General features: G+C 35.6%; 1 non-coding gene across 1 annotated transcript; it reads left to right on the top strand.

The window, feature by feature from the left end:
- Positions 1–10,634: 10,634 nt before the first annotated feature.
- LOC114007431 (U4 spliceosomal RNA) lies at positions 10,635–10,775 on the top strand. Its single transcript, XR_003549060.1, has one exon. It is a non-coding gene; the product is annotated as a U4 spliceosomal RNA (small nuclear RNA).
- The last annotated feature ends 203 nt before the right edge of the window (positions 10,776–10,978 follow it).

Here is a 10,978-nt window from a genome sequence, read left to right as displayed (position 1 = left end):
TTTTTAAATTCCCTAAACAGAGTCATTCACCACCTTTCAAATCATAGAAAGTTAATTGATATAGGAGAATGCATACTTTTAAAAAGTACTTCCCACTGAATCATAAAATGAACAATTGTTGAATGAATAAAAAACACAAAGTTATTCAGGCAACATAAAGTCTTTAGAAGTTGTTGATGTTGTGTACTTTAGTAGAAAATAATAGGCACAAACATTAATTTGTTAAGTCTGTTTCTAATGAGAAATAAAATTATACAAGAAAATCCCAGTAATAATTCTTTGGTACTTTTGTCTCTTACAAAGCAAACAAAAAAGGTCTATAGCAAACAAATAATTTGAAAAAAAACCTATCAAAATAAGATAGTATGGTTTCAGAATTGATCAATTTTATTCAATGTTCCATAAAGCAAGATACATATTTTTAATAAAAAAGTAAAAATGGAAAACACAAATGTCAAAAAAATTATTTGTGTTCAGTTTGAGATTTGATAACTCTGTGACTCCCTGCACATTATTAAATTAAGTCACTAGTTCATTTTTGAAAATCCATTTTCTTGGCAATTCAACAAATGTGTACTAGTCATTTTTAAATAGAAATGTATATTAAAATAGTCCAAATTATTAATTTGGAATAAAATTTGTTTAAAGATGGAAAAGATTGGGTGGTGTGGCAATTTCAAGGTGTTTATTTGAAAATAAGATTTTAAAACTGTGTAAGACACCCAAGGAAGTTCAGAGGGAAGTCTTGCTATTTGCCAGACACTTTTCTATGTATTTCCTCATTTAACCTACTAGATAATACCATCAGGTAGATCTTATTATAATCCCATTTTAGAACTAATGAGAATGAGATCCCTAGAAAGATATTTTAATCAAGCACTTTGCGGTGTGAGGATGCGTTAAAGCTCTTCTCAGTGCCGTTTCCTATAAATGACTCTATACTTTCATTAACCATCATTTATTTACTTTTGTTTACTAAGTATATTTAGAATATTCTTGACTTGGTTTGTTGCCTATAAAACTTGGTGATCTTATCTAGGGTCTAGCTCTCCTTTGTGTTCACAGAAAGCACTTAAGACACCACACTGATTTATCCATCAAATTGCCTACATAGCTTACACTTGCCTGTTAAACTGCTTGATGACAAGGACTGGTGTCTTATCATCCTTTAGTCTTAGGCTTCTACATAAAATGGAATCTGTCATTTTCTATAATTATGGAGCAATTCATCTTTAGAACAGAAAAAGTGAGTGAAAGAGATGTGGCACAGGGAAGGGGAAAAAAAAAAGTACAAATGTCCTCATCTCAGCTTTACCAGACAACATCTGGTTGCTGGGACACTTGGCATGTCTTCCAGGGAGGCCACAGGAAAACACCACACCTTGGAATAATCATACTGGGAGGAAAAGGCTCAAGAGCCTGCCCCCCTCTTCCTGTTTCCTGTCTTTCACTGGGTAAAGTTAGACTCACCAGAAGTTCTCCCTCTGGACTTCTAGGTAGTTCCCTGGCACTCCCAAGATAGCGCTTCATCTGATTCCCAAAGAAAAAATCAATTTTAACATTTTCATATTTTGTTCATTATTGATTTTTTGTTTTAATTTGGATGAATGAATATATAATTTGAATTTTAAAATATATTGCTTTAAAAATATGGTTTCACTAATTATTGAGTTTGGTAGTCCTTTACATTTGAAACTGGTGTAGTATTGCTGTTCCTCACCCTAGTCCTAAGCTTCTTATAAAGTTAAAATTTCTGCATCTGTGATTCTCAATTTAGCCCTAGTTTAAGGGGACAATTTGCATATCACCAGATAGGACCGCAAAGATATCACCAGTCTCTGGTGAAAGTAAAAATTGCCCTAAATCATTTTTTTAATTCATTCAATAAGTCCTAAAAATCTATGTACCAGTAAATATTCTAGCAGATAACTAAAAAAACACAGATTGCAACTGTCATATCAAAAAATGTATTTTCTATTGTTATACTCTTCAATTTTTTTTCTGGAAGTTAGTATCAGTACATAATTAATCTGTTTACCTTATATAATTAAGATTTTTTTTCATTTTATTTATTATAATAATATTGTTCATATTACATTGAATCACATATATCTTTACAGTGTATTACATTTTTTCAGAGGAAATACCATACCTATCAGTCAAGACAAAGGCATTACTATCCACATCAGCAGCAGCAAATAGCTTTTCTTTTTTTCCAGATTATTCTCATTTTTTCCCCAATTTATTTATTTGCATTCATTCACTGTACATCATTACAGCAGACAAAATGAGATTTTCCATCTAGAGTACACTGTATATTGTCTCAATCAAGCACATCAACAAATATGTTATTCTTAGCAAATGATCTCCCATTTCTTGTTTTCTGTATGTTTTGCTTTTCCCCCCCATCCTTGGTTCCCTATCTCTTACTCTCTGCCACCTCCTGTTCCCCTCCCACACTGTCTCTGTTATCTATGTTTGCTTTCTATACCATTTTCCCCCCACATTTTATTGAATCACCAAAGACCCTAATCAATCCTAATACCCTCCTAGCAAACACATATGACACACACATTTCCATGAGCACAAGTCTAACTTTACACATCCTATAAAGTAGCACCTAACTGGGACTACATATCCTACTGCAGTCATTGAATAGATATATTTTTTTTTCCTGAAACTTTTTTTTGTAACTCAATTTACATCTTCCCGAAGCATCATCCCAGCACACAAAATGCTATCTCCCATCCAGTACACACTGCATAGTGACTCATGCACATTACAGAAAAAATAAATTTCCAATTCTAGTTCCTAGAATTATTTCCACCCCTCTTTCTGACCCTCTGTCCCTTCCCACCCTCCTCTCACACCACCTCCAGTGTCCAAAATTGTCCTCCATTCCCTTCCCACCCACATTGCATTGATCACACAATTTCCTACATAACCTGACTACTTTCAAAGGTGAGTTCCCTCGTTACTACTAAGAAAACCAGTTTTAACTTAAATCAAAGAACCGCCAAGGAACTTTGCTTAAAGCCCGGAAACAGGTTAGGATTCTGTTCAAATGGTAGGTGCATGAACCTATCAGTCTCATATACTTTTATCTTCTGTTCTGGTTCAATTTTCCTGATTAAATTCTGGGATATAGTATTCAACTCCAGACTTGTCCCTATGATTAAGTTAGCTACTTTCTCAGTTTTTGGACTCTTATTTCCATGTATCTGCGTTTAGTTTTCCTGATACAGCACATCCTTGAGAACTTCTTGGAGGTCTGGTCTGGTGCTGGTAAATTCTTTCAGGTTTTGTTTATCTGAGAATGTTCTTGTCTTTTCTTCCCACCTGAAAGATAATCTTGCCGGATACAGTATTCTTGGCTGAAACTGCTTCTCTCTTAACACTTGGAATATATTTTCCCATTCTCTCCTCGCTTTTATTGTTTCTGATGAGAGATCTGCTGTTAGCCTGATGGGATGTCCTTTGTAGGTAACTTGATGTTTTTCTCTTGCTAATCTTAGTATCTTGTCTTTGTCTGCAGTTTTGGTCAACCTGGCTATAATGTGTCTTGGAGAAGATCTTCTAGGGTTGATTCTATTTGGGGTCCGTTGTATTTCCTGGGACTGGATCTTTGAATGCCTCTCTAGGTTTGGAAAGTTTTCTTGCAGGATTTCCTGGAATAGATTATCAATGCCCTTATGGGTTTCCTCACCTTCTGGAATGCCAATTATCCGGATATTTGGACGTTTGATGGTATCCAGTACTTCTCGCATATTATTCTCAAATTTTTGTGCCATTTTCTCAGCCTTCATGGTGGATTTTTCTAGGCCAGCCATTTTCTCCTCTACATCTGAGATTCTATTTTCTGAATGATCTAGTCTGCTTTTAATGCTTTCCAGGGAGATTTTGACTTCTTGTATTATAGACTTCATCTCTAGCAGTTCCGTTTGAGTCTTTTGTAAAGTGTGTAATTCCTCTTTTAGATCTTGCAGGAATTTCCTCATCTCTTGGAACTCGTCAATTTCTTTCTCCTTTCTCTTTAGCAGTTCATTATCTCTCTTCTCTTCCATCTCTGTTAGCTTAGACATTATGAATGATCTGAATTCCTTATCAGACATTTCCATGATTTTTACCGAACTGCTTGTGGATGAAGAGTTACTCTTTTCCCTAGGAGAGGAGGCATTTTCTTGTTTTCCCATATTTCTCGTGATCCGGCGGTGATTTCTTGTCATCTGATGAATGTTGTGTTTCTTTCAAATTCTTGAGGTTCAGCCTTAATGTTCAGGAGCAAGCAGACAGAGGTGATCCAGAATCTCTTTGCTGTTCTATTGTGCTTGCTGGTGCAGCAGATTCAGTAGATAGTGGGGAATATTTTAACCCTATTAGTATTTGGATGTTTAGCTACAGTGCTCTTAGATCTGTCTAAAAACACACTGAAAGGATACTGGAGGGTGAAGAGACAAGAAAAAGGAAAACGAGACAGAGAAAAACAACAAAAAGAGAAAAAAAGACAAAAAAATTTTAAAAATTAAAAATTTGTAATTACAGTTCTTTTTTAAAAAAATAATCACAAAATAGAAAACCGAGCGGCACGCAAGCGCCGCGCGAAAAATCTAGTTCACTGTAGCCGTGTGGAACCTTGTCCTGAAGGCCCGTGGCTTCTTCTGCCGCTAGCTCATTTGTTGGAGGCTGAATTATTAGTAGAAAATCTTCATTCCCTTAAAAATCTAGTTCACTGTAGCCATGTGGAACCTTGTCCTGAAGGCCCGTGGCTTCTTCTGCCGCTAGCTCATTTGTTGGAGGCTGAATTATTAGTAGAAAATCTTCATTCCCTTAAAAATCTAGTTCACTGTAGCCATGTGGAACCTTGTCCTGAAGGCCCGTGGCTTCTTCTGCCGCTAGCTCATTTGTTGGAGGCTGAATTATTAGTAGAAAATCTTCATTCCCTTAAAAATCTAGTTCACTGTAGCCATGTGGAACCTTGTCCTGAAGGCCCGTGGCTTCTTCTGCCGCTAGCTCATTTGTTGGAGGCTGAATTATTAGTAGAAAATCTTCATTCCCTTAAAAATCTAGTTCACTGTAGCCATGTGGAACCTTGTCCTGAAGGCCCGTGGCTTCTTCCATAATTAAGATATTTTTAAAACACCCACTACTCTTGGGCCCGCAGGTGGCATGGTGGTTAATGTGGTGGATCCCACGTGGCCAACTCTGTGGTTCTAGTCCCTAACACAGTAGCTTAAAAAAAAAGCCAGGATGCTTTTGTGTGCAAAATGTCCAAAATACCAAGAGAAGAATGGAAGACATGAGATTCCTGCGTGGTCATCCCTCTTGGGGTATTTTTCACTTTTCATTTTTCTCGTTTTCTCTTTGATGAACATATGAGCCCTATAGCAAAAAGTTAAAAACAAGTAAGCTAAAAATACCTACTTCTCTTAAAGGGGAACTGGTATATCATGATCCACTTTTAAATCAAAATTATACATTTATAGAATAAGGCTGAAAGCAGTACCCATGCATGCCCTACTTCTAAATAACCGTTCAACCCTCTTTTAAGGTTTTTGTTTTAATTTGAGTGACAGGAATAAATACTACTGCAGTATTTTACATATGACTCTTATAAATTTTTCTTTATACATGACAATACTTTTATTTAAATTTATACATTGTTTAGTCTATGTCTTAGTCCACTCCTGCTTCTAGATTAAACACATTAGATAATGTATAAATGGTGTTAATTTATTGCTTACAGTTATGGAAGACAGGAAGTATAAGATCAAGGTGCCAATAGGTTCAGTGACTGAGGAAGTCAAAGTCTCTTCTTCCCGGTGGACACCTTGAATACTGTGTCCTCACATGGAAGAAGAGTGACAAAAGGGAAAACCATTGTGAAGCTTCAATTAGTGCATGAATCCATTCACAAAGGTGGAGCCTTCTTGTCCTAATCACCTTCTAAAAGTCTCACTTCTTGATTCTATCACATTTGATTCAATTTCAAAATATCACCTTGGAGGGGCAGACACATTCAGACCATAACAGTTTGACTATTTCTTTCTACTCTTAAGAACAAAACAAAAAAATAAATGTAACATGACAGAAAACTTAAATCCTTTGTGAATTAAAGTATAACATCCATATAGAGAAAAATGTATTTATGTACTGGTTATTATTTTCTAAAGCATGACATATGATATTATAGAATCCAGAGAGTGATAATCATTCCTTTAATTTCCCTGTAAATGGACTTATCTCGTAGAAACACATATAAAAACTTACTTCTCACAATATACTAAGTGTACTGCCATAATTTTTTCTAAGGAAAGAAAAAAATCTAATTTGAAGCAGAAGGTGATTCATTACTGCAATGTTTAATTATTTAAAACTAACCTCCAATTGTTTTTGAGTTGATATTGAGGACAAAGTATACTAGCTAATGAACAGATGCAGACTTCAATGAGTGACTCAGAACATATGTTATAAACAAGCTTGGAGAAATAATGTAGATAATGCTGAAGATTTAAAACTGGTTAAAATTAAACTAAAAAGAAAAAAGTCATTCAATTTCTACAACAAAGAAGGTTTGAGCAGAATATTTTGATGAAATAGAGAGGAATACCTGACCTGCTACAGCAGACTTCTTATATGCTAATTGGAGCTTCTGCTTCATCTTTGAAGACTAGTAAATAAGCCTGCAAAATTGTGGTAGTTGATTTTGTAGTAAGACCCAGAAAAACACTTTTTTCTATATATTTTATTTTTAAGGCAATAACATAAAATTGAGACAGTGGAAGGAATGGTAGCAAAAGGAGTCATCTCAAACTGGCCTATTGCTTCGGCTCTATGAAGGAGAAATAGATTAAGGCATTAAAATAAAGGATGTGATGAACAGCATGTGATGAACAAAATTAGAAAATAGATTATAACCATGGCAAAAAGAGGTAGCAGTGATAGTGTTTGTTCTATTACAAACAGCATGACTCAAAGCCAGGATAAAAATGCGCAAGAGATAATAATCTCGGGAATGTGTTTCAGGTCTCTTAATTTTGTTTTGATGAGGTATTTTGTATTAGAAACTACTATTTATTCTAACAAGACAATGCAGGGCTGCTACCCCTATACTTTCTCAAGTGACTAAGATTTTTGTACATTGTGGATAATCAACTCTGAGTAATCAGAATGAATGACTGAATTTAAATTGGTTCACATATATCATTCACCATTTTCATATTCATATTTATAAGAATCAGGGAATAAAATAAGCCTTGAAATAATCTTCAGTTCACTTGCTTTTTAAAAAGCAAAACTCTAGTCAAATTATTGGGTAGATAAAACTTCATTATTTTTCTACAGAAATATATCCCAATTTTATAGACTATTTTAGATGTTTACTACAGATAGTATATTTAGTAAAATTTTATATATTTTAAGGATTTCTCATTTTTCAGTACATTTAAGTCAAAAGGAACATAAAACAAAGGCATAGATAATGTAGTGCAGTAAATAACAGTGAATATAAATGTCTATTACTTTATTAGCAGGAACTTTGTGTTAATTACAGATATTGTTAAGAGAAATACTTAGAAGATACCTCATTTTGACTGAATATTTCAGGATTGTCAAAATTTTAGTGATTTATTCTGTTTAGGAAATAATGTTATTTACATATGTTCTTGCAATAATTTCCTTCACCTTAAAACAATTTTTAGGGAGAACATTTTTTTCTTTTATTGCCTTATTTCAAAAGTTCTTATACTATCATTGACAGTAAAACACTTTAAAGATAGCACACTGCGGGAGCACAACAGATGGCCTAATGGTTACCTCGCTGGACTCCCACGTAGTTGACGGCAGCTTGAGTCCCGGAACTGGTGTCTTAAGCTCACGCCAGGTATGTGTGCATATGTGCCCCAAATCCTGAGATGAGGTGGAGGAGAAAGGATTGCGGCATGGCCATACCCCCTAGGGGGTGATTTCTCTCTTTCCATCTCTCTGTCTTTCTCCATGTCTTTGGAGAGCATATGCCCCCTACAGCAAAAATCCCTCTCTTAAAAAAAAAAAGACAGTACATTACACCCTGGATAAAGGGTACATACATACTTTTTTTTTTTTTTTCTTTTTTGGAGAGGTTTTTGCTATAGGGCGTGTGTGCTCGCCAGAAAGACAGAGAGAGAAAGAGAGACAAAAAGTGAGAAATCACCCCCCAGGGGCGATGGCCACGCTGCAATCCCTTCTCCATTCTCCTCTTGGGATCTTGGGCATGCACGCACATGCCCCAGGCATGATTCTTAAGCCACAGGGTCTGGGACTTGAACCACAGTCGACTATATGGGAGTCCAGTGACATAGCCATTACGCTAACTGCTGGTCCCGAGGGTACATACATACTTTTATAGATCTCCTAGATTAGTGAGTACTTGGATGTAAAATGCCATCTTTGTTTTTCAGCATTGATGCAATAATGGTAAGGATTCTGAAAAACTCTGCTAGACAGAAAAAGCATTCTACATTTATTTCGGTTTAAATCCAAGTTATCTTCCCAGGATTTCAGAAGACTCCTTTTTAAAGATCAGTTTTTAAGAAACCATTCATGCTAAACCATTGAGCAATTTGGAGAAAAAGAAATTAATGGCTTGTCCCAGGGGAGTAATCTTTGGGTTATTTGGGAATAATAAAATGACAGATACTATCTCAGACAGTATTTTGGCTACTTCTTGTGGTTTCTAAATTCAAAAACTGGAAAGAATTAAGCACTGAATACATGAAAAGATCACTGTACTTTGTCCGGATTGGGCTTGGAAGTAAAAGCTTAGGTAAGGTAGCTCACTGAAGCAAAGCTATTGGGGTTTGGCATAACCTTTGTAGCTAAAGTACCTGCTGCCTCTGAAAAGGAGGATATTGACCTGAGTATTACAGGAAAAAAAAACAAAAAATATATCAAATCATCAGTTTCATGTATACGAGCTTCCATAGTCTCTGGCAGGACAGAAGATGACTTTTGATATAGAGATTTACAAAGATATAATAAATAACCATCCCTACTTTTCTGGAGATTGTTTTTTTTTTTTTTTTTTTTTTTCAGGCTGTAGACCAGAATCCCACCCCCCCCTTTTTCCTGGTGAGAATACTGACCTGGTTTTCATAGTTCATTCAAATAAGATGAAAAATGGTCATTCTTTCTTTCAGACACATCTTTAGCTGTCTTCCCAATGACATATCTAGTCCAATGGGTTAATGATTTTACTGGTAGGTCACTGAGTGAGGGTGGAGAGGTACTCTAATTGGTCAACTTGGGGCCAGGGAATCCTAAATATTAATCCTAGACATAGAGGTAGAGAAAAAGTAGTTCCCCAAAGGGAAGGATAAAAAAAATAAATAAATAAATAAAAAAGAAAGAAAGAAAAGAAAAAGTGAAGGATGTCTTTTCCAAGGACTAATAAGATATCCCATGAGAGCATCTAAAATCGAAATTGAGTTCTTAGGGGCTGGCAGGTGGTGTGGTAGTTAAGGGTGCTGGACTCCCACATGGCCAACCACAGTTTGAGTCCTGGACCTGGCGGCTTGCTTTTTCACTTTCTTCTCTCTCTCCCCCCTCCCCCCATCTCCCTCTCTGGTCAAATTAAAATAAATAAATAAATGAATAAAGTTAAATAAAATAATTTAAAAATAAACTGAGTGCTTATACTATGCAGGGTTACTCTCTGCCAGTCTTCCAGTTACTCTTTGTATTTTTCCTTTTTAGGTTTTTACCGTAGAGCACGTGCACTCACCAAAGAAAAACAGTGAGAGGAAGAGTGAGAAAGTGAGAAATCTGCCCCCCCCCCAGGGGGTGATGACCATGCCATAATTCCTTCTCCATTTTCTTCCTGGTATTTTGGGCATGCATACACACTCACCCAGAGTGATAGTCAAGGCTCTGGGTCTAGGACTTAAACTGAGATGTACCATGTGGGAGTCCAGTGTCTTAACCACTACACTACCTGCTGGCCTCAGCTAGCCTTTGAAGCCTTGCCAGCCAACAACACCTGCACTATTCACTAGTCTCAGGGGCCCTTGATAAGAGGTCAAGGATCTCCACTGTGTTGGTCAAACTGTCTTCCCAGAACCTATCATAGAAAGGATAGCTTAAAGTGCAATTAAGCTTTATATTTAGAGACCTGCTTCTACTCTAAGTGAGCAACCTTGCTTTAATAATTGGAATCCAAATGAAATTGGAACTTACCATGTAGTTAATATACTTCATATATTAAGTATATTCCCTGTAAGAATTGTCTACTGTCTCCCTTTATTTAAACATTGGGAAAAGACAAAATAACTTATTTATATGGCAATAAGTTGTGTGATTTGTGAAATAAAAATAATAAATGCAAAAAGTTAGAATATATTTTCCTCTTCTTGAAGAAACCCATTTTTTAAAAAATATCTCCTACTAAATTTTACTAAGTTAAACATTACACAGCGTTTTTATCCAGGACTACAACAGAATATTTCATCTGTTATAATTTTTTTTAATGATAAATAAACTTTTTTTTGTATGTTCTTCTGTGCGACATTGCCAACAGTCACAGATTTGCATACAACACAGTTGTGTATTGACTATTTATCATTTACAGTAGTATTTTTTTTCTTCTGAAAAATATAAGTACTAGCTTTGCACAGTGGCAGTATCGTAGCCAACGAAGTTTATCCAAGGCGCGATTATTGCTAATTGAAAAATAAGTACAAAAACTAAGCACACAATGAGGTACTGTCATTTGGGCTTCATCATATGTTACAGCTTAATGAGCTACTTTAGCAAGTATTCTACAGACCAATCTGGAGAAAACAGTCAATTGTGTATTCTTTAAAAAAAAAATTTTTTTTTTACTATTATTCATACATTAAATCGCTATCTATTATTTTTTTTTCTTTTTTTTGGGGGGGGAGAGATTTTCACTATAGGGCATGTGCGCTCGCCAGACAGACAGAGAGAGACATAGAAACAGAAAGTG

The sequence above is a fragment of the Tupaia chinensis genome, unplaced genomic scaffold (genome assembly GCF_000334495.1).
Source record: "Tupaia chinensis unplaced genomic scaffold, TupChi_1.0 Scaffold000174_1, whole genome shotgun sequence".
NCBI lineage: Eukaryota > Metazoa > Chordata > Mammalia > Scandentia > Tupaiidae > Tupaia > Tupaia belangeri.
This window is presented reverse-complemented; position numbering and strand designations above follow the sequence as displayed.